The 22,578-nt window shown below is 46.4% G+C and overlaps 1 protein-coding gene across 6 annotated transcripts in view; it reads left to right on the forward strand.

Annotated features, from left to right (window-relative positions):
• The window catches only part of SMCO4 (single-pass membrane protein with coiled-coil domains 4), a 69,192-nt gene that overhangs the window by 32,991 nt on the left and 13,623 nt on the right, over positions 1 to 22,578 (forward strand). For 4 of the 6 annotated variants that reach the window (XR_013958988.1, XM_080640191.1, XM_080640194.1 and 1 more), the window contains exon 2: positions 11,360 to 11,436. The gene's annotated coding sequence lies outside the window, so the exon portion shown is untranslated. Of the gene's footprint in view, positions 1 to 3,602; positions 3,654 to 11,332; positions 11,437 to 22,578 lie in introns of those variants that run through there. The other 2 variants (XR_013958987.1, XM_080640193.1) reach the window with 2 other exon arrangements.

Below are 22,578 nucleotides of genomic sequence, written 5' to 3' on the forward strand. Positions count from 1 at the left end.
AGATCACTCACTCGGCGTCTGAAGAGCAGCGGCTTTGCAGTAGTGTGCACAAACTTCCACTTATTTTTATTATTTAATCTGCCCGGCTGCCGGGGGTCTTAATCCAGCATCTTGAAGGGTTCAGGAATCTGGAAAAGGGGCTGCTGTAAATTATTAAAGAGTCCAGAGACAAAACATAATTTTGGAAGGCATTTTGGGGAGCCAGAGAAGACTTAGCTAAAGAAACCAAGTTCTCCTGTCTCTCTGGACCCCTTGCTTTTTTATTAACACAAATTGTCCTAAAGCAAGGTAGATATACTTATCAAAGGCCAGGGTTTAGTATACAGAATCCATTATCAGACTGGGGGAACTGCCTACAGCTGTTCAGGTGTTTGGCCAGTAGGAGGCAATAACATGTAGGTTGAAATGCCCTCAGCTGTCTGGCAGCAAGCAATCATCTATGCAAATCTTTAGGTGTGGGGAAATGCCCTTAGCCATTTCCAGCAGGCAGTCCTCAAGGTTCCATCAACCTTTTGATGAAATTTCTTGCATTTATGACATGCTGGAATTAGCTTCTGGCACCGGGCCTCTTCCATCTTTTGGAACTGGCATCCCCCCCACGCCCCTAACCCTTCTGGGGGACTGCTTATTCTCTGACCACTCTTGGGGCCTGCCAGGTGTGGTTTCTGATTGGTCCCCTGTGCCAAAGGTGGACCCTTGACCTGACTTGGCTAGATAGGACACTCCTGGATTTTTTTTTTTTTTTTTTTTTTTTTTTTTTTTTTTAGTGAAAGGGAAGAATTTGTTAGGCCCCAGGTGTCTCAGTGACTTCAAGGATGTCATTGCAGCCATGTAATAGGATGTTAAAATGGGGCTTTTCCCTGCCTCTGTTTCTACAGAGCCACAGGCACAGGGATGTCCTATGTATACCAAAGTGAGTGTGAGGCAGCCTCCTATGTGGAAATTAAAAGGAAAAGCCCAGAACTGGTTTTGTCACTTTTGGACCTCTCAGCCTGATCAGAGATAGTAAAGGCGGCGGGGGTGGGTGTTAGACTGTGGAGCGGGGAGTGGATTTAATGGAGATGTGTCCTTGGAGAAACTGCCCCATCGGTCCTGATGTTCCCACCATTCTATCACTAGCACAGGCTGGGTGACTGTAGAGGCACAGAGGGCATCATTTCAAGCCCATCTCCCTGCAGTTTTGAACTTGAAGCCCAAGAGCCTTGTCCACAGAGTTGGTGAAGCTGGGGAAATGGGTCTGGAACTCAGGTGGCCCTGGTTTCCCGTCTGGAGGAGGACGCTGGGCTGCCGTGGGGCAGGAGGAAGCCTCAGGCAGAGAGAAGCCAAGATTTGGGATGTACTCTTCAGGGAGCCCTCTGCTGGTGCTGCCCTTCCTTGGGGTAGTTTCTCTTTGCCCATGCTAATTGGAGGGCTGTGTTTCGTCCCTTATAACCAAGGGTCCTAAGTAATATGTTGTGACCTTCAGCAACTCACTCAACTTCTCTTAGTCTTGTCTCTCTCCCCCCCCACCCCCTTGCCATGTGGATAATGGAGTAACATTAATTACCTCACAGTTTCTGAGATGTCCAGAAGAAGTAATAATGTATGTGAAAGCTTTTGGGGGACTGTAACATAGGAGATGGGGGGGCTGTTACAAGTGTGGCGATTATTTCACTAACTACCTGACAGTAACGATTTGATTGTTTTCAATGTTGTTGGTTTCTTAAGTTAAACATTCTTACAGAAACAAATGATGTCTTTAGCATGTTCCATTTTTTTTGAAGAGTTGAAATAAGCTTGACCTGACCTAAGTATTTGTAGGAAATGAATGAATGGTTCTTGATAATTTATGGCCTTTTCAAGCCTAAAAAAAAAAAAAAGCTTTCTCTGATTTGAGCTCTAATTATGTCTTGGTGAGCATCGAGTACAGATGTCATATCAGATGGGTTGCTCTCCATGCCTCTGTCCCAGGGGAAATCATGCTAAAATTTTAGAGTGATTGCACATTTATTTGGCTTTGGAGTTAAGTAGCCATAGGTTTAACTATCCTGATGTTGTCACTTACTAAACTGTGTTGTCTTTGAGCCACAATCTTGTCATCTGTGAAATGGGAATAATAGTCTCAACCCTGCGGATTGAGGATTAAGATTATGTATTTCAAGCCCCTAGCTGTGTCTTGTATGTGGTAAGTGCTAAATAAATGTAGCTGCTACTATTAAAAATGATAGCTTTAGTAATAGTTGTAACTAAAGGGGTAAGACTAGAAAATATCAACATGAACTTGGTATTTTAATGCCAAAATGAATTAGTATCAAAGGGGTAAGACTAGAAAGTATCAATATGAACTTGGTATTTTAATGCCCAAATGAATCAGTATCAAAATCAACTAATCAACTACTATCGGGTGCCTTATCTGTAAGGGGTGGGCGTAGATGGATAAGAAGGCGTATAACACCATTCCTGTCACTTGGGGGAACAAGTCATATGCGTATAGAACAAACAGGTAACATACTAGGAGCTGGGCTTTGAAGATGGCAGAAGATTGGAAAGGACGAGGCATCCCAGAGCAGGCCTGCTGTTGATGGGAAAGGTAACAAGGGAAGGGGAAGCGATGTGAAGAATGAAACGTTTAGGGTGATCTTTGGACTCTTAAGTGGCCTATACCCATTATGCCTCATTTTCCTGTTTCATTTTTCCTTTGTCTTCCTGCTTCCATCGCAGACCCGCTTAGTGTTTCCGATCATTAGGGTGAAGAGCTATACCCATCCTGCCTTCCAGGGTTTAACACTTGTTGCAGACTTGTTTTCTCTGTGAACAGTTGGCTTTTTGTTGGCCCACACCATCAACTCATCAGAATTCTCCTAGAACCGTGGTTGGCAAACTGCGGCTCGCCAGCCACATGCAGCTCTTTGGGCCCTTGAGTGTGGCTCTTCCACAAAATACCACGGCCTGCGCGAGTCTGTTTTGAAGAAGTGGTGTTAGAAGAAGTTTAAGTTTAAAAAATTTGGCTCTCAAAAGAAATTTCAATCGTTGTTCTGTTGATATTTGGCTCTGTTGACTAATGAGTTTGCCTCCCCCCTCTGATTTGCTCGGCCTTGTTTTCGTTTCCTGCACTGTTTGTGGCTCTTTGGGAGTTCTATCGTGTTGAATCTTGGCTGTCGATTCAGCAGATGTTTGTTGAGCACCTACTACAGGCAGCTGGCAGGGCCGTAGGCTCAGGAGGCCTGAGGAGTAGGGAGATTGATGAGCTGGGTGGCCCCTGCCCTGGAGCCACTCACTTAGTAGAAGAAACAGATGGGCAGACGGACTCTAATTAAATGTGATTAGTGCTTTATTTTGGTCGGATAAGGAAAGACATTTGGCGGGAGCCCCAAATCCTCCAGTCCTCCGCCCGCTACTTAATGCTGTGTTCCATTCACAAAGGCTGACTACCTCCCGAGCCCCGTCTAGAAACCTGCAATCTTTCTCGGTAGCTACAGTTCTGATGTGAATCTTTCTGCCTCGTTCCCTGATGGTAAAATGCTTAAGTTCCTTTTATCACCCCACTCAAATCCTCCTCCAGGCAGAATGTCTAGATGGAAATTCTAGATCTAGAAGTTTGTTCTCTTCCTCTCTTCCCACAGACTCACACCTGCTCCTTCCCTGGGTTCTCCATCTCATCAACCCAGAGGCCTGTGAGTACCTTTGACACTTCCCTTTCTCACCCCTACTTTTTAAAAAATATATTTTTATCGACTTCAGAGAGGAAGGGCAAGAGAGAGTGATAGGAACATCAGTGATGAGAGAGGATCATTGATCAGCTGCCTCCTGCATGCCCTCTACTGGGGATCGAGCCTGCAACCTGGGCATGTGCCCTTAACTGGAATTGAACTCGGGACCCTTCAGTCCTCAGACCGGCACTCTATCCACTGAGCCAAACAGGCTAGGGGTCTCACCCCTATTCTGCCTTTCTTGTTCTCTAATATTTTTAGTTGTAGGGTTAGATAGTTTATTAGAGATTTTTCTTGTTTCTTGAGGTAGGCCTGTAGTACTATGAACTTCCCTCTCGGGACTGCTTTTGCTGTGTCCCAGAGATTTTGGGTTGTTGTGTGTTCATTTCATTTGTTTCTAGGAAGTTTTTAATTTCTTCCTTGATCTCATTGGTAACCCATTCATTGTTTAATAACACGCTAGTTAGCCTCTATGTGTTTGAATGTTGATTATTCACCAAGTCCTGTCAATTCTGTCTCCTCCTACTTCTTTCCTCATTGCCATCTTTCAAGTCCAAGCTGCCATCTTCCAAGTCCAAGCCATCATCTCCAGCTATAGGTCATGACCCAAGCTTTTGGGTTCTAAAAATAATTTAGAGGATCTTTACTAGCATTTAAAAACAAAAAAGAGAAGTAGAATGAAAGTGGAGTTCGTGTAGTGAGGCTGAGTTTTATTTTGTGAAACTTGTACTTATGTACAATGATAGTTTTACAGAGAAAGGTTAACATTGCTAAGGCTTTCACATATATTGACTTACTTATCCTCCACAACAACCTATGCTGTAGGATCATTATTGTTATCCTTGCTTTACAGATGAGGAAACTGAGGCTCAGGGCATTTGAAAAACTGGCCCAACATCACAGAGAATGCCAGTGTCCCAGCCCACCCACCAGCCCAGGCTGGTAGCCAGCCTCTCATAGACTGTGTGTGTGTGTGTGTGTGTGTGTGTGTGTGTATACTGGGTGGCAAAGTGTCTTTCTTATTCTGCAAGTTGTGATAAAAAAAAAAAAGTTGGAGAGTTTATTTTTGACAGATGTCTGTACCTTCACCCTTATCCCCTCCAGATCTCCAAGCAGCAGCCAAAATAACCTTCTACAGTGCAAACTGGATGATGCTTCTCTGTGTCAGGGTCCCTTACTCTTAGGAGAGCGTGCAGGTCATGTGGTGATAGGCCTGTGGAGCTTGGTCCCTGCTGGCCACTTGGGCCTTGCAGCTCATCCTGCCCCAGAGACTTTGAGACCCCCCTCCGAGTCCTCTGCATGTGCTCCCAGTACCTCCACTCAGGCCCTTCATGATCTGCTCCCAAGATATCCTGGACTGCAGTTCACAGCATGTACTATATCCATAAAGTAATAGTTTCTTGTTCAATTGATGTCTGTTGGGGGTAGGGACACACAGGCTGGCTCACACCCTTAGCCCTGGGGGCAGCGTCCGGCATGTCAGTGAGTGAATGGTTACTGGGTGTTCCGCTAGCTGTTGGTATCCGACTAACGGGGTCCATTTGCCTGCCCTCATCGAAGCCCAATAGGACACGAACAGGAGCTTGCAGCAGAGAAAGTGGCCCAGGCCTAGAGTCACAGGTGAGCTAATGCTCAAAGGCCTGTCTCTTAGATGGCTTTCGAGGGATGGGCTGGCTGTCTAGGCGAAAATTCATTAGCCATGGTGACTAAGGGAGTTAGGATCACGGTCCGTACTGATTGGTGGTCATTAGTCATTCCATCTGGTCCTGATATCAGCCATGGAGTCACTTTGTCTGGTTTCCCTGCTCTTCTGGGCCTGAAGCTGAAACACAACTGAGGCCTAGATGTTATCTCTTCTTTCACCGAAACTCTTTCTCCGTTTGTGGTCAGCAGACCCGAGATTAACGGACAAACCCCACACCGTGGTCTCATCACCCCAGTGTACAAATTTGTACTCTACAGGGTGAGCTGAATAAAACCACGTCATGTGCTTGTCATGCTCCGCTGCTCTGACCTGCCTGATTTGGAGTAATTCTTTTCTTCTCCAGCATGCAAAAGAAAACACAAAATACATCCTACCTTCTATTTGGCCCATACATTTCCCCCTGCCCATACATGGGGGGGGGGGGAAATGTTAATACACTCTTTCTATGACTATGTTTAATCAAAGGACTTGATGTGGATACAGTAAATTGGCCTTTGGTTTTCTGTCTGCATAGATGATAGCAGGAGGGTTTTGCAACAGAATAACCTTGGAGTCATGACTTCGGTAAGAAGATCAAGCCACTGTTTAATTTGATGTTTCATTCTGTGAAGTCACCTACAGAGAAATCAAACATTTACATAAACCACTGCTTTTGTTCTTGGCATGTGGCCGGCACCACTCACTTTGGGCTGGTTGAGCTCTGGAAATGCATAAAAACCTCCCATTGCTCCCCTCCCCCCCCCGCCCCCATCATGTATAGATAGATGGATAGGAAAACATGAGCTAGGCTATGTTTACCAGCTCAGGACATCCTCTTGATTCAAAGCCTGAAACTTCTTCAGCCACATCATGTTCCTGCCAGAGTCTGAAAACGAACAGCCTGGGAAGGCCAAGGGATGCGTGAGCCTTAGAGAATGGCATGCATCTATCTGCGTTGCTGATTTTTCAGGTGTTGCTCTGAGACGCAATTAAGAAAATTCTCAGGGAGTTTTGGTCCTCTTGATTTCTAATTTTTGTGATGGAATTAGAGTCACAGAAATATCATGAGTTGCTAATTTAAAAAAATAATTTTTTTTTTGTATGAGCAATTCACTCTGATTGTAGACATTTGGAAAAATATCAAAAGCTGTAATGCTGAAAATTACCCATAATTCTAGTATTCAGAGATAATCACTTACAAAACATTTTGTTGTATTTGCATGCATCTTTATATGCATAATTAAGATCATTGTGTATGAATTTTTATTTCTATTTTCCCTGTTTAACATATGAATATGTTTTTCTTGCATTGAGAGCAGTACGGCGTAGGAGCTTGTCTTCGTTTCCTCTGGCTGCCGTAATAAATTCCCACAAACTGGGTGGCTTAAAACAACAGAAATCTAGTCTGTCACAGTTCTGAAAGGCCAGGAGTCTGAATCAAGGTGGAAGCAGGACTGTGCTTCTGGAGGCTCTCAGGGTCAATCCAGTTTCTGGAGGCTGTTGGCATTCCTTGGCATGTGGCCCCATCTCTCTATCTGCCTCTGTTTTCACATGCCTTTCTTGTGTGTTTGCCTGTGTGTGTGTGTGTGTGTGTGTGTGTGTGTGTGTGTGTGAAATCTCCCTCTGCCTCTATCATGAGGACACTTGTGGTGGCATCTAGGGTCCACCCAGAAAATCAAGGGTATCTTTTCCTCTCAGGAATCTTATCTTAATCACATCTGCCAGATCCTGTAACATTTCAGGTTCCAGAGTTAGGGCCTGATGTCTTTGTGGTTATTATTCGGTGTAGTGTAGGGTTTAAGAGCTTGGACTTTGGAGCTGGGCACGGTGGACTCAAATCCCAGTGCTGTCTCTTAGCAGCAGAATGGCCTTGGGTGAGCATCTTAACTCTTGGTGCCTCCATTTTCTGATCTGTAAAGTGGGGATAAAAACAATACCTACCTCTTTGAGTTGATACAGGGATTGGGGGTTAATAACATGCAAAGTACCTAATAAGCATAGGATAGTGCCTCGTCCATGTAAGGATAAGCGGTTACTAATATAGTTGTTATTTTAATGAAAAATTCTTTGTAAAATGTTATTTCAATGGCTGCATAAAACTTTATGAATCTACCATAATTTATCTAATTTCCTTTTCTTGGCTATTTATTTTTAATTCATTTATTATTTTTTTTAAATCTCATATAGAACACTGCCATAGATACCTCTGAGGGCTCGGTTTTGTCCCCGTTTCAGATTGTTCCCTAGTGAAGTTCTGAGGATGGAGTTACAACATCAGATGGGTGGACAGTTTTAAGCCACTTGTAAGGATATAACAAATTGCATTCCAGAAAGATTGTGCCTATTTCACTCCTACCAGTCGTTGAATGATAGAGTGCCCACTTTACTATGGCTATACCTGTATGGAGTGTGATCATTTTAAACATTCTCAGGTATTTTGGCTTGGTCTGCCCTTTAAGGCGGAGATGTAACAGCAAAAGAACTCAGCACAGTGGCTCCTTTAGCAAGGACTACTCGTGCCGGCAAGGCAACTTCTAACGCGAAAGTAAATCCTTGCTTTGTTAAGTCTCCAAGTGTTGTCTCTGTTCTATAGGAAGCCTGGAAACTTCCTGAATGTTCTTGAGGGTATAGGGAGTGGTGCTGGGGGAGAGGATATGTTAAGTAGCAAGGCAGTGCAAGGTACACAAGGATTTTAATGAAAAAGTTTTGTGTCTGTTTTCAAACTTGGACATTGAAAACTCTGAGCATTTTATGGGATGAGGGAGGCACTTGAACAGAAAACAGAGCAATTTAATCACTTTACAACTAAAGCCATGTGAGGGATGGGAATAGGGGTCGGGTGGGGACAGCTTCTGCACTGCCTGTCCGAAAAGGTGGGGACCAGCCCTGGGCAAGCCGAGGGCACAGTCTGCACCTGCTCTGTGTACCTTTGCCACCTGTTAGCCGCCTCTCCTTTCTTGCTCATTTCGGGTCTTGCCCAACCCTGCCTCTGGGCTGTAGAGGAAGAGCAGGGTCCTAGCTGAGTGAAAGATGGGGGTGTTTTTTCCCTCAATGGTGAATTGGTTTGTGTGCACCATGTACAACTGGCCACACACGAGTTCAACACTATGCAAACCAGCTGTAGTGGACTAAATAGTAGCCCCAAAGATGTATCCAAATAATGTTCTCTCATTTGGCAAGAGGGTGTGTAGATGTAATTAAGATAAGGATTTTGAGATGAGATCAATTTGGATTATCCAGGTAGGCCTAAATGCCATTACAAATGTCCTTATAAGAGAACAAGAGGGAGATCACATACATACTCACACTCACACTGCCGTGAAGTAGAGGCGTGATGTGGCCACCATCCACCTGATGCTGGAAAAGGCAAGGAGCAGTCTCCCCAGAGCCTCTTGCCCCCAGAACTGTGAGAGGCTACGATGATATTAGTTTACACCACTCAGTCTACGGTAATTTATTACAGCAGCTGCAGGGAACCCACATATATACCAGTCTGTGCTCCATGTAATAAGACAGTTCCACGGATTGTATACTTGGCTGTGTAGCAACATCATCCTATATAATCCTATATAATAAAAGGCTAATATGCAAATTGATCGAATGGCGGAATGACGGGTCGCTATGATGCACAATGACCACCAGGGGGCAGATGGTCAGCTGGAAGCCGGAATGACGGCTGGTGAGTGCAGGGGTGGTGGCGAGAGCATGTCCAACTGACGGCTTCGGCCCGCTCCTCGGACGTCCCCTGAGGGCTCCCGGACTGCGAGAAGGTGTAGGCCAGGCTGAGGGACCCACCCCACCAAGTGCATGAATTTTTTGCACTGGGCCTCAAGTATGCTATAAAAGCTTTGAAGGCTCTCCGTTTCTGTACTTGTGAACCAGCAGCAGAGTTGGAGAGTGGCACCGGTTTGCAGACCACCCTTGGAATACCACTGGTCTCCTTCTTTTATGAATGAGGCCCAGAGAGGAAGTGGTAGGCCTGAGATTAGAGCACGGTGCCTCTGCTGCTTACAATGGATAGACGGGATGTGGCACCAGGAGGCTGGGGTGAGCAGACAGGAGAGCTGTCCTGTTGCCTGTTCTGTAGGCCAGCTGGTGTCCCTGTCACTGTTCTATAGGGAGTGAGAGCGGATGCTCCAGGGAGCCTCTTAGAAGGCCCAGGGACCAGGGGAAACTTGCAAAGCCTCTGCTGCAGCTCATGAGCCAACAGCAGCAGGCGAAGGATCCTGTTAAGGGTAAAGGTCATTGCTTGCTGTCCACTTAATTTTCACTTGACTGCTTTAGTCCTTGTGGTTTGGGTGTTATTTTCTGTCTGCAGTCCAATTTTAACTTTCTACATTTCCTGAATGGCAGTTATCACTAGAGAATGTGGGATTGGTCAGTCATCTTGACTATTAGGCTGCTTGAATAAAGTCCATCCAACTTAATTTGGTATTCAGTGCCTGAAGAACCTTCTCCTTTCCAGCCTTGCCCCCCACTCTTCCCTTTCACACACCTTAATCCCTGAACTTGACCAAAATCATCACTTGAGTACAGGAGGGGACTAGAAGAGGTTCAGGGGTGGGCAAACTTTTTGACTCGAGGGCCACAATGGGTTCTTAAACTGGACCGGAGGGCCGGAACAAAAGCATGGATGGAGTGTTTGTGTGAACTAATATAAATTCAAAGTAAAGGAGCGGAGGGGAGAGCAAGAGAACCCTCCGCTCTTTCAGCTCCGCGGGCCGGATAGAACAGCCGAACGGGCCGGATCTGGCCCGCGGGCCGTAGTTTGCCCACGGCTGGTTAGATTCTTGAAGCCCTATAGTAGGTCAGGTTGACTAACTCAAGTGCCAGGGGAAACCTATAGCAAGGATATACATCTTTGAAGATCTCAGGAAAGAAATGTTCACATTTACTAAAATAGACTATAAAGGCAACACAAACAGCTGGTACCAGACACCAGCATCTGGTCTCCCATTCCAGTGCAGTTGAATCACCAGGTGATTGTAGCCAGGTGCAAGAGCAGAAGAAGAACCAACCGGCTGAGCCCAGCACTCATTGCTGACCTACTAAACCATGAGCAAATAAAATATTCATTGTTTAAGACAAAGAAAAAAAGGGCAGCACAATGAATCAAGACTGAGTTACTACACTTCCTATTTTAGTAACGATGGGCATTGTATAGTTACTCAATTATTCCTTGCTTACTGTGGGCACTTTTCAGTCTCTCACCTTTCTGTATTTTCAATAAAGTTTTTATTTATTTTGTTTTGTTGTGGATAACACCCATATTAGGAGTCCCTTTTCTCCAGTATCTGGGCTTCCATCTTACTATTAAACACTGCTGGGATTTTATGAATTATTTATTGGGTCTGTTCTCTGGGTCTCACATGCCTCTTTCTTTCCTGTCAGATATTATGGGATGGTAGTTCAGAGACCCAGGTCACTCTCTCATCTTTTATTTTTTTCCAAGGCTTTGTTTCAGAAGCCTTTTTTCTTAACCTTCTACTTTTGTTTCTTTTTCTAGCCTCAACCCTGGATCTCTTATTTTTAAATCAGTGATTTTTGGTTGCAGGGAAAAGAGATGCCGTGGCACCAGCTTAAGTTAGTAGAGGGTTTGTTGTAGAAATGTCGGGAGTTGCAGGGCGCAAAGCTTGACTGCCTGCTGGGAACTGGAGCAGGAAGGCCCCTCTAACTCAGGGCTGCGCGGTCCTGCTTTTCTCGTGTGTGTGTGTGTGTGTGTGTGTGTGTGTGTGTGTGTGTGTCTGTTTCCCTGAATCAGGGCTCACTAGGGTGTGCCTAAGTTTTCAAGTCTATTCTCAAAGGAGGGAAGGTGGAAGGGGTCAGTGCGGCTGATGGTGATATGTCCATCCCCAACTCAGTCAATTGGGGGAGGGGAGCCAAGTGATTGCCCTTTCAGCACGGACTTGGGGGATGTCCCAAAAATACGGTGTGTGGAAGGGTAGCCCCCAAACCTATTATAACTCTTCTTCTGATTTCTCAACAGGAATAACTCAAGTCACCTCTGCTGGAAATCGGTTTGCTGAAACTATTGAAACAGCAATTCTTGAAATTGAAGAAAAGGTAAGGAGATGTAAATTCATATCTACTCAGGTTCTCTTATCAGGGAAACCCACGTGTGGGGAGGGAATCCGATCCCTGTCGTTCCGCAGACATGCCTGGTTCTGGATGTCATATTTCACCCCTCCTCTCTGCCTGGCACGTTCCTCCATCCCTCAGGGCCTTTCTCAAATGCTGCCTCCCTGGAAATGAGGGCTCTTTGGTTCCTTCCTGCTGGCAGTGGTTTCTCCTGCCTTTGAGACCCCATAATACTGTCTCCTTCTCACCGACATGTATTGTATGGGCCTCACGTTTTCTTTGTGCCCCTCCTCTGACTGCTCTTCTCCCACAGCTGTGCTGAGTGTGGGGGCTCCTCCTCTGTGACCTCCTCATCCTGGCATTTCCAACTTGATTATTGTTGCCTGTTTGTGTGTTTTTCCGGTAAGCTCCTCGAGGGCCGACCTGAATTGTGCCTGGGACGTAGTAGATGCTCCATCAATGTTTATTGAGTAAACAGTGAATCGGCCTCCTGCCAGCTAGACTGTCAGCTCCTGTGTGGGCTCCCTTTGTACCTCCACCTCTCCCCTCGTTCTCACGTGGGTTCTGTTCTTTGAACTTTCATCAGAAATTGCTAATCTTCTCTAGTTGTCCTTTGTGTTTTGACTATTGGTGAAATGAAGCTCAGAGGAAAGCTTTTGTATCTGATTTTTCTTTTTCATGGGCAATTTGAGCCCATGTTAAGAGCCATAATCCAGAAGCTGGAAGGGAAGGGAGGTGACAGGCAGGTCAGGAAACCAGTGACTGCGGGAGCCTGGCTCCCAGCCTGCCTCCACCTCCCTGTGGCTGGTGGTGAATGGGCCTTGCAGGAGGTTGGGGTTTGGTCTTATCTGCTGGCATCCATCCGTATGCTCTTCAAGCTGCTTTAATCAGTGGACGATTGCATTTTAACCCACTTCCTTGCTCTAAACATTTTTGCATAAATGAATGCATCAGCAGTTTCCTAATTTCAGACTGTTCACTGCGCTTGTTAAGTATCCCAAAGACATTCCTTACCAATTCTACTGGTTTTCTCAGTTACCATCCTCTTTGAGGACTTGTCCCAGCCTTTCCTACCTAACAGTCACCAGCAGTTGTCTCTCATAGCTGTAGATTTCTTCCCCTTTTACAGGGGCTTCTACACACATCATCGGATCTTTTCCCACCAGTCCTAGTCAACAGGCAGGACAAATGGTCACTTCTCGTGTTCAGGCAGGAAGCAGACTCAGCAGCTCAGTGTCTTACATGAGGTCACATCGTCAGTGTGAGTGGAGCTGGGTATTTCTCTCCTCTGCACCATCGTACCATCTTGGTCCTTCTCCGTGGAAGCCCCCGCTGCCGTCACAAAACCTGACTCTGTCTCTCACCTGTCTCTTACTCACCCTCAGTGTTTCTTTTGGGGGAGGGGAGCCTGGATCTGTTGGGAGATGAAGTCTGACCCTGGTGTCACCCCGAACCCCAGCCAGGTTGCCTTCTTGAGAAAGTAGATGTCTGTGGATATCTTTCTCCCAAGACCTTCCAGTCAGTCTGGTAAGTTTTATTTTTGTTAGGGCTTACTGAAATGCAGGAAGCTTCATTAATTTACGTTAATGCTGCCCTGTGTTACTCTATGAGTGAACGGGAAGACGCTAAGAGAGGTTTGATCAGCTTAATCTGGCTGTATCTCATGATGTTCTTTCCCTCCCTTCTCCTTTCAATCATTGCAAATGGTCCCATCAATCAAGGCAGCGGCTCACTGCTCTATGGCCATGTGGGATTGTTTAGTTAAATGTGACTTTATAAAAATGGCTCAACGTTTAATTAGAAAGCAGATTGTCGAATGACATTTTGGGTTGTCCTCTGATGGGGGAATTGGAAACTAGGCTCGTCATGATAGGAAACAGGCTCTGGTACAGAAGGAGGCGTATTAACTGAGAGCAGCATGGGAGTGCCGTGAGTCATTGTTTTCCTACAATAGGCCGACTTCTCTGGGCTTTTTGTTGAGAGAGACCTTCCTCTGCATCTGATGCCACCTTAGATTTTCCAAGGGGAGACTTAAACTTGGAACCCCCAAACGGGGTGGCACTTGGAATGGTGCACTTATCAGGGTGCAGGACTAGATACCAAGAACCTACTGGCGTTACTTAAAAACATCAGTATCGAGAAATCAGCAAACCTATTACGATGCTTGTAATGGAAGAAAATACTTACATTTTTTATTTCCAATTGCGGTGTGATGCAAATACCATTTTCCTGTGAAAAGTTACTGTTTTCTTAGCACCAAAGCTGGTATCTGTGTTACTTACTACTGGGGGCCATCATGTCCTGGCTGAGTTTGGTCCCATAAGCTCCTCATATGTACCTCACCTTGGCTGACATAAAGGTGGACATTGGAACACTGTGAGAGGAGGTCAGGAAGGGCCACCAGTAAGAATGGCCCCAGGAATCGTCTACTCCACATGTCACCTCTGTACTATGTAGCACTTTTATACTTTTTATATCACTTAGCAAACTTGTATATCTCATGGCATCTCAAGCTTAACAATTCTAAATATTAACTCTTGATTCCTCCTACCACAAACCCTTTCCAGACCCTCCCTCCTCCCTCCGCCATGTCATTAAGGGGCACAGCTGTTAACTTGCTTTTTCAAGCCAGAAACTGGGGAGCTGTTCACCTTTCTCTTCCTCCAAATCACCAAGTCCTAGGGATGCTTCTGAAATGCATCTGCTGCCCTCTACATCTACCTCCCAAGTCCAGTGACAGAGTCATTGCCTCGATGATCGCAAAGGCCTCTGAACTGGCTGCCGTGCTTCCACTTTCCCTCCATTCCGATCAGCACTTGGGATCTAGAGAGATCTCTAAAAGTACTTGTCATATCCTTTCACCCCCTTTGTTAACCCTGTTAGTGACCACCTCCTGCTCTTGGACGAATCCCCTGCTCCCAGCATGGCCCACGGAGAGACTTCACCGTCTGGGCCCCAGACCTGGCTGGAGGTCCCACAGCACTGTTGACATCACACTGAGGTGGCTTGTAAGACCTTCTCCCTTTCGCTGTTGACTTCCTGTGCAGATAGCAATGGCTTTCATTTTCCGATTGCAGTAGAATAACTGCTCATGAAGGTATACTTAGAATGGATATTGCATCCTGGGAAATGGTACAGGGAGTGATTTTTTTCCTCCAAACCCCAAAATATCAACTCTTACACCACAGATTTCATTTGGACCACTATTTCATTTGGATAATGAATAAGTGAATAACCAATATGTAATCAACCAAAATTATAACACCCTTGCGACTTTCCAAGTAGCACTCTCCCCCAAATATTTTGATATAAAAATGTGTGCAGTATTTTAGCATAGGAAATCATGACTAAAACTTGTTCCAGGCTGGTAGGAGAAAAGACCGATTTTCAACAGGGGAAATAAGAAGCACACTAAATATTAGCACACAGCTTTCCTTTTTAGACACATATCTCCTTTCCTGAATCCTATTTGCTTTCCTTATGTACTCTTGAGCTATTCTGTTGTGTGTTTGTTTGTGGAGCCATGTATATACAACCACACACCTGAAACAGAAGTTCTTAGTTGAGTGATGCTCCCCATTTTCCTCAGGCCTTTCATTCAAGGTAATTAATGGGAATACTGAGTTTTCAGCTTTATTTTTGGTGCACGATGGCCTCAAATTAAGACAACTTTTCTATGACCTTGAATTAGAAACTTTTTATGCTACCAGTTTGGTGGGTCACTCTGATGAGTTACAAGCCAAGACTGTAGTGGGAATACCAGACAGGTAATGTTAATACAGCGTGACGTGCACTGTGGTAGAGTTGGTCACCAGCTGTCATAGAGCTGAGGGATGAAGCTTCACTCACTTTGGGGACTGGGAAGTCATGAAATGCTTCCAAGGTTTGTGACCTTTGAGATAGGTCTTGAATGAAGAGCTTGCCAAGGGGAAGGAGTGACAGGGAGAAAGAGGTAGAACAGGGCATTTCAGACAGCTGCAAGGACAGAGGCCGGGAGTCAGCAGGAGCATGCCGTGCCCAGATTGCTGCCTGGAGGGCTGCTGTGGCTGCACCACTGAAGGCCTGGGTGGGGTGGGGGCTGGAGGGCGGGCAGGGGCCAGATGGTGCAGCAAACGTCCCTGTGGAATTTTCCCTTGGGTAGGCACTGGATCAGATTTGTCTTTTACGGCAGGGTTTCTGTAGGCTCTGTCACTGCTTTTAAGGCTTCTCCCAAATGGCAGGAGAATGGTGATCCGATTCAGACACACAAGCTCTTTTATCAATTTCTGTGGGTGTGAGACTCAAAATTCCACAGACTTCCAAGTTCAAGGTATGACTGCAGGCCACCTACCAGTAATTACAGAGGCGTTATTAAAAGTTCCTGAAATGTGATTGGTGATAAAAGACTGCCCTGTTGGAGTGTATGGATGACTGTGTTTCATATTTCACTGGGAGTTCAGCTGCCTCGCCTGGCTCAGCAGTGTGTGTTTCAGGGTCCTGTGGAGCAGTGTGTGTTTGGGGTTCCTGGGGATCGGAAACAGTGCTCTACTGCCATCTTGAATTTGTGACACCTTTTTATTGCTAAGAATCTAGATGTTTAGTTATCAGTAACTATTAGCTTGGCTTTCTAATGATCAGTTTAGCATGGTTTGGTTGGTTGTTAACCTGGAAGTGTGCAGATACTTACAGCAGGGAGGTGTTTTCACTTAAGACGTTCCAACAACTAGACTTTAAACACATAAGAGGTTTAAATGAGTCATCGGTACCCCTTTGCTAGAGAAAATGTATACATCTCCTGCATCCACCTCTACAGCGATTCTTCACGATTGTTACCACATTCTGTTTTGTTGGTAAGGAAGAGTGTGTGGGATGGGCAGGTAGTATCCTTTGCCCTGCCTTCATGGGCAGTGATTTGAGAAGGATTTAGAAATGTTTGTACTTCCTGGCCGGTTGAGCATCATCCCATGCACCAGAAGGTTGCCAGTTCAATTCCCGGTCAGGGCATATGCCTGGATTGTTGGCTCGATTGTGCAAGAGGCAGCTGGTCATGTTTCTCTCTCTTATCGATGTTTCTCTCTCTCTCTCTCCCTTCTTCTCTCTCTAAAACCAATAAACATACTAAGAAAAAGAGAAATGTTTATACTATTTAGGGCTCAAGAAAGTGGAAAGGGAAGGTGGAGAGGCACAGGTTAAGAGGCTGTTATAGAATCCTCATGAGGGCCTGACCTAGGGGTGGTGGGGATGGGGCTGAGGGGATATGTATGGGAGATGTTTAGGATAAGGGACTGGAGGACTTGGGGAACAGTTTGATGTAGGGAATATGGGAGAAGGTAGGCGTTTGGGAAACACCCAAACACTAGTAAGAGGAACAGGCTTATGTCATTCAGCAAATACTAGTGGGGAAGGTGGGCAGAAGGTGATCAACTCTCTAAACAGGCAGAACAGAGGAAGGGCTATTTTAAAGGCATAAGAGTAGGCAAAAGGGCAATTAATTTTGACTAAGGGGACCAGGGGAGTTTTCTCAGTGGTGTGAATACATAAAGCCAGCCAAGATGAAAAGATGTGGTCATAGGCACACGTTGACTTGTTCTACCTCTACATGCAGAAGTCCAACTGCTTGACAGGGCTGGGCTTGGAAGGCCAGGCCAAGACTGCACTGTTGTTGGCACGGGGGGCCACTGAAGACTTTTTAGTTAGAGGGCTAAGATCACAGCTTGGTTTAAGTGGAGTCATTCTGTCTGAAGATTGAGGAACCAGGAGGTCGGAGGCAGGAGGCCATGTGGGGAGAGACATTGAGGACCTCATTGAGGGCAGGGAGAGCATGCAGGCTTGGAGTTCGGAGTGCATTTGTGTCTGTGCAGCATTTATTTCATCGGGAGGTGGGGTGGGATGTGGAATCTGGAATCAGTACGGAGGGGGAGAATACAGCCCCTAGAATGGGGCTGTGGTGTAAGCGGGTGGGGGGGGGGCAGGGGTAGTGGTGGAAAGTGGAGTTGAAGGTGGCTCAGAGACCCCCTCTCAAAGGGGCCATTACGTGACTGCATTTGCCTGAGCAGCAGCAGTGGTCTTCCAGGACCTAGCTCATTGCTGACCTGGGGACTCCCTGGACCTGGCAGAATCAGTCGACCTTGTCTTCAGTGGTCAAAAGCCTTCTTGTTCTGTGCCCTTTGCCCAAACCATCTGTATGACTGGTCCGTTTGGTAAACCAGCTTAAGTTTCAGCAAAAAGAGGTAGCATTGAAATAAAAGCCACATACCTATCACTCAGTGACAGACTCAATTTCAACAGCCAAGTTCATTGTCTGATGGGGTCCTTCTCCTTCCCTTCCCTCTAAATCCACCCTGTGGAGACTTGAGAACATAGACAAGTTGCTGTGTAGTAAGTATTTGATAGCAGCTCAGTTCACTGTCTGCATTTTGCAGAATATTTTAATTTTGGCAGCAACCGAGGCCTGTGGTGGAAGCTTTGAGACATTCACCAGTGGACTGTAGAGTCCTTTTCGGATGGATCTCCTGGCCTCCTCTGCTCTTCTCTCACTCGCTGGACATTAGCAGCATGTCCCAGTCGGCCGAGGGCCCCTCTTCCCCTCGTCTACTCCAGGCTTCCTCCTGCTTTTCCTTCCAGCCTCTGCTCTCTCATCAGAGATGCGGTCCCCAGTAACACTCTCTGTGTTACAGCACGTCCCCTCCTCTGTCACCTTATGCTGCTTTGTGTTCACACACTTCACTCCTTGACATATTACATATTTATTCATCTCTGCCCGTCTCCCTCTTCTAGCATGTGTGTTCCTTCAGAGCAGGGACTCTGTGTTGTTCATTATTCCATCCCCATTGCCAGGACAGTCCTTGCGCATCACAGTTGTCCTGTATTTGCTGAATCAGTGACTGATCTGATGGAGCAGTCGGTTGATCAGTCTGCATATTCACAGCCAGTTCGTTTATGCCTGGCATGTGGTTGGCGCTCTGTGAGTGACTGAATGAATGAATTGGCGTGTGAATGACTGTGTGATTAGCTAGTCCCAGCACTGTTGAATAAATGAATGGATGAGTGAGTGTGCCCGCCTCTTTCTGAGACTGACCCTTGCTCGATGGGGGAGCCCCCGGCTTCCTTATTTGTGAAGGCCCAGATGTATGTTCTTGAGTGTGTGAGGATGCTTGTGTTTGATGATTCAGTCATTAACTTACTCTTTCTCAGTATGTCTGCCTCCACCAGGCTCTGTAATTAACTTGCTGTAATTTGGCTTAGAGCTGAATTTTTCATTTTAAAGATGCCATAAACAGCCGCCGCTTGTGATATCTTGGTTTTTAATGAAGACGCTGCCAAATAGAACATGAGGATGGCGGTACGTGTCTGGAAGTAAAGGGGCCGTTAGCTCAGGACTGGCCATAGCAGTGAGGACAGGCGGTGGGTCCTGGGAGAGCAGTGGGTCTCTGCTCCCAGGATGCCCACCATATGCGGGCAGAGCCCCGGCATGAGTGTGCGCATCGTCCTCCAGGGTCACGTTTCACCCAGAGATTTGGGGGAAATAACACTTAGAGAATATTAAAACAAATGTGAGTGTTTGTTAGAGGGGAATTTGACATAGCTTGGTGGCTAAGAGCAGGGCTCTGGAACCAGACTTCTGGGCTTGAATCTGTCCCACCACTTACTTGCTTTGTGGTCCTCGTTTCTTGCCTCTAAGCTGGGCGCCTGTGATGCAGTAGAGCCTGCGGCATGGGGACCATGTATGTTGTCAGCATTCAGTGAGAGCCACGCAGCCTCTGTCACGGTGCCAATCACATGGAAAGCAAACAAGGGCTAATGCTCTATACCAGTGGTCGGCAAATTGCGGCTCGCGAGCCGCATGCGGCTCTCTTGACTAATGAGTTTGCCGACCACTGACCTAGACTCTCGATTCCAATAATTACAGGCTGTTGTTGTTCCTTGTGATTAAGCCCCTATCCCAGTGGTCGGCAAACTCATTAGTCAACAGAGCCATATGTGGCTCGTGAGCCGCAGTTTGCCGACCACTGTTCTATACCATTGCTTGACATTTTAAGATAAAAGAGGAGGCAAATGAAATTTTATTCTTGCAGTGAATCTGCTTCAGACCTGGCCTCCAGGGATGAGTGTTTACTCCCTTCTGCCATATTTGAGATGGAAAAGTTAGCAAAGCATCACCTTAAGAAAACCAACACACACAATTGCCTAGTATGCATGTTTTTACCAAATCGCCACCCAACCCTGTCTTGGTCTTGAGCTGTCACAGAGTTGAGCTCTTGTTAACAACGTGCTAAATTAATGATGCTTACGTTTAGTACCTGCTGTCTTAAATACCTAAGCAGGTGAAATTGAAGGAACCTATAGGTTTGGATAAAGGATTGACATTTAAGGAATGCCAGTACTTAGAAAAGCTTGTGACTTCTCTGAGCGCTTTCACACACATTCTTTCCATTTCATCCTCATAACAGCCTGTTATTCATCAAAGTAGAGAAGACATCAGAGTGGAAAGAATCTGCACTAACTCTTGGGTCAACCTCTTTCCTCTGATTCCTGAATTCCTTTTCTAGCATCCCATTAGTCTCTTGGTTTCTCCTAAAGATGGGGAGCTCCCTACCCAAAAAGCAGTCCAGTCTCGCTCCCTGTAACTTCTGCCCCTTGGTTCAGCTTGTCTTCTGAGCACACCTAATCCTAGCACTTCTTCCACGTGTGATTAATGTTCCTTTTGGTATGCAGACCTTGTGGCCCAGTGTTTCTTCAGCTTTTTTCCTGGGAACATGACTTAACCATTTAGTAGTCCTTAATGGGAGTATGTCTTCTTAATCCAGTATTTATCAACTGCTGGTCACAGCCCATCAGCTGATTGTGAAATCTCTTTTAGTCGATTGCAACTGGCAATTTTTTTCCGAGTGAAATAAGACAAAATAGAAAAGATGATCAGAGTGTTGTGCATCGTCAGCTTGCATATTACCTTGGTAAAACGTGGGTTTCGGTTTGTGTGGTGTGTGCTGCTGTTAACTTTATCTGTGCATTATAACTATTTAAAAAGCCATTGTTTTGGAATTTCAAGTTGCTTAATTTCTGTTTAGTCATCATCTTTGTCCTTTCCATGGTTGAACTTGCTTTAGATCAACTAATTAAAATGAAGTTGCTGTGCTGGGGTTGGATCACTATCCATTTAACCCTAAAATGCCTCTATAAAGAAGAGCAGTGAGCTGTTGGGGTTAAATAACAAGATCCATCAAAGGCCCTGCTCTGTGTCCCCACCGTTCTTCGGTGCGAGGAGTTTGTGGTTGAGCACCTCAGGAGCTCTGTGCAATTGTAGGGCAGATCCCTGGAAAGCCAGGGTTTCCTCTACCCGAGTTCTTGGAAGGAGCGTGGAGTGGGGACCAGCCTGCACTCAAATGACTTCTTTGTTCTCCGAGATAAGCAGAAGAGGTGTCATCTCATCACATCTTGGCCTGAGAAATGTGACAGTAACTGGAACTGAAAAGGGAGGGGTGGAAAGAGCAGAATTGAGAGTTTTCAGAGTTTTCAGATCCTGAAGTCCCTGTGTTTGTGGGGATGGGAAGGTGGCTATGGGAGGAGGGGATTCCTGGGATGGGACACTTAAGCTCTGGGGACAACAACAGGGCTTCAGAGGCCCCGGTCCTGTGCCAATCACTTTTCTTTTGTGATCTAATGCAATCCTCACATTGTGTTTCTCTCACTGTGTCATCCGGGCCTGACAGAACCCAATGCACTAGTTAAATCCAACATCCAGCCCCCAGCCCTGTACCTGCACCTGCCTCACCTCCCTGTGAGATCTGTACCTCTGACCACAGGTGGCTCTGGTCCTGTGGTTACTGCTGGGGTGACACAGTAGTCCTCTAATGGATTTGTTCTCCCCTCCTGGACAGCTATTTAATAGCTTCTCTCTCTTAGACTTCTCCTCCTGCAACCTGCATCCTTAGTTGATAACACTCTTCCCATTTCCCTGAGAACCTCTGAGAACTTGCACCAACTCCTGCCTCCACATTGGGCCGCAGTGCAGGGCCAGTCCCAACTGGTGCTTCTCTCTCCCTCAGTTCCTTCTCCTGGTCCGTCTTCCTCTAATGCACACATTCTGTAACTGCCCAAACAAACAAAACACCTGTCCTCATGTTCTAAGTCTGACCCTACTTTTATAATAGTGTGATGCATTACCTAATAATGTTTCGATCAATGATGGACCACATGTACAACGGTGGTCCCATCCTATCTAATAAAAGGGTAATATGCAAATTGACCATCACTCTAACACACAAGATGGCCACCCCCATGTGGTCAAAGATGGCTGCTCCCATGTGGACACAAGATGGCCACCACAAGATGGCCAGCAGGGGAGGGCAGTTAGGGGTGACCAGGCCTGCAGGGGAGGGCAGTTGGGGGTGACCAGGCCTGCAGGGGAAGGAAGTAGGGGGAGACCAGGCCTGCAGGGGAGGGCAGTTGGGGGTGACCAGGCCTGCAGGGGAAGGAAGTAGGGGGAGACCAGGCCTGCAGGGGAGGGCAGTTAGGGATAATTAGCTGGCAGGGGAGAAGTTAGGCTTCGATCAGGCTGGTAGGGGAGTGGTTAGGGAATGATCAGGCACATAGGCAGGCGAGCGGTTGGGAGCCAGTAGTCCTGGATTGTGAGAGGGATGTCTGACTGCCCGTTTAGGCGCAATCTCACCGGGATCAGGCCTAAATGGGCAGTCGGACATCCCTCGAGGGGTCCCAGATTAAAGAGGGTGCAGGCTGGGCTGAGGGACACATATCCCCCCACCCCGCCGTGCACGTATCCCCCTCCCCCATGCACTAATTTCATGCACTGGGCCTCTAGTAGTTTATAATGGAGCTGAGAAATGTATGTTGCCTAGTGATGTCATAGCCTTTGTAGCGTTGTGCAACACATTGCAATTGCTTATGGTGTTCAGTACAGTAACATGCTGCACAGGGCTGTAGCCTAGGAGCAGTAGGCTACACTATATAGCCTAGGTGTGTAGTAGGCTACACCAGCTAGGTGTGTAAGTGCACTGTATGATGCTCACACAGTGACACATTTCTCAGAACATATTCCTGTCATGAAGTGACGTGTGACTGTAATGATGATAGTGATGGGTGATGATGGCAACTACCACATAGTATTTCTTATGTACCAGGCATTATTCT

Source organism: Plecotus auritus, assembly GCF_963455305.1.
Source record: "Plecotus auritus genome assembly, chromosome: 9".
NCBI classification, from domain to species: domain Eukaryota; kingdom Metazoa; phylum Chordata; class Mammalia; order Chiroptera; family Vespertilionidae; genus Plecotus; species Plecotus auritus.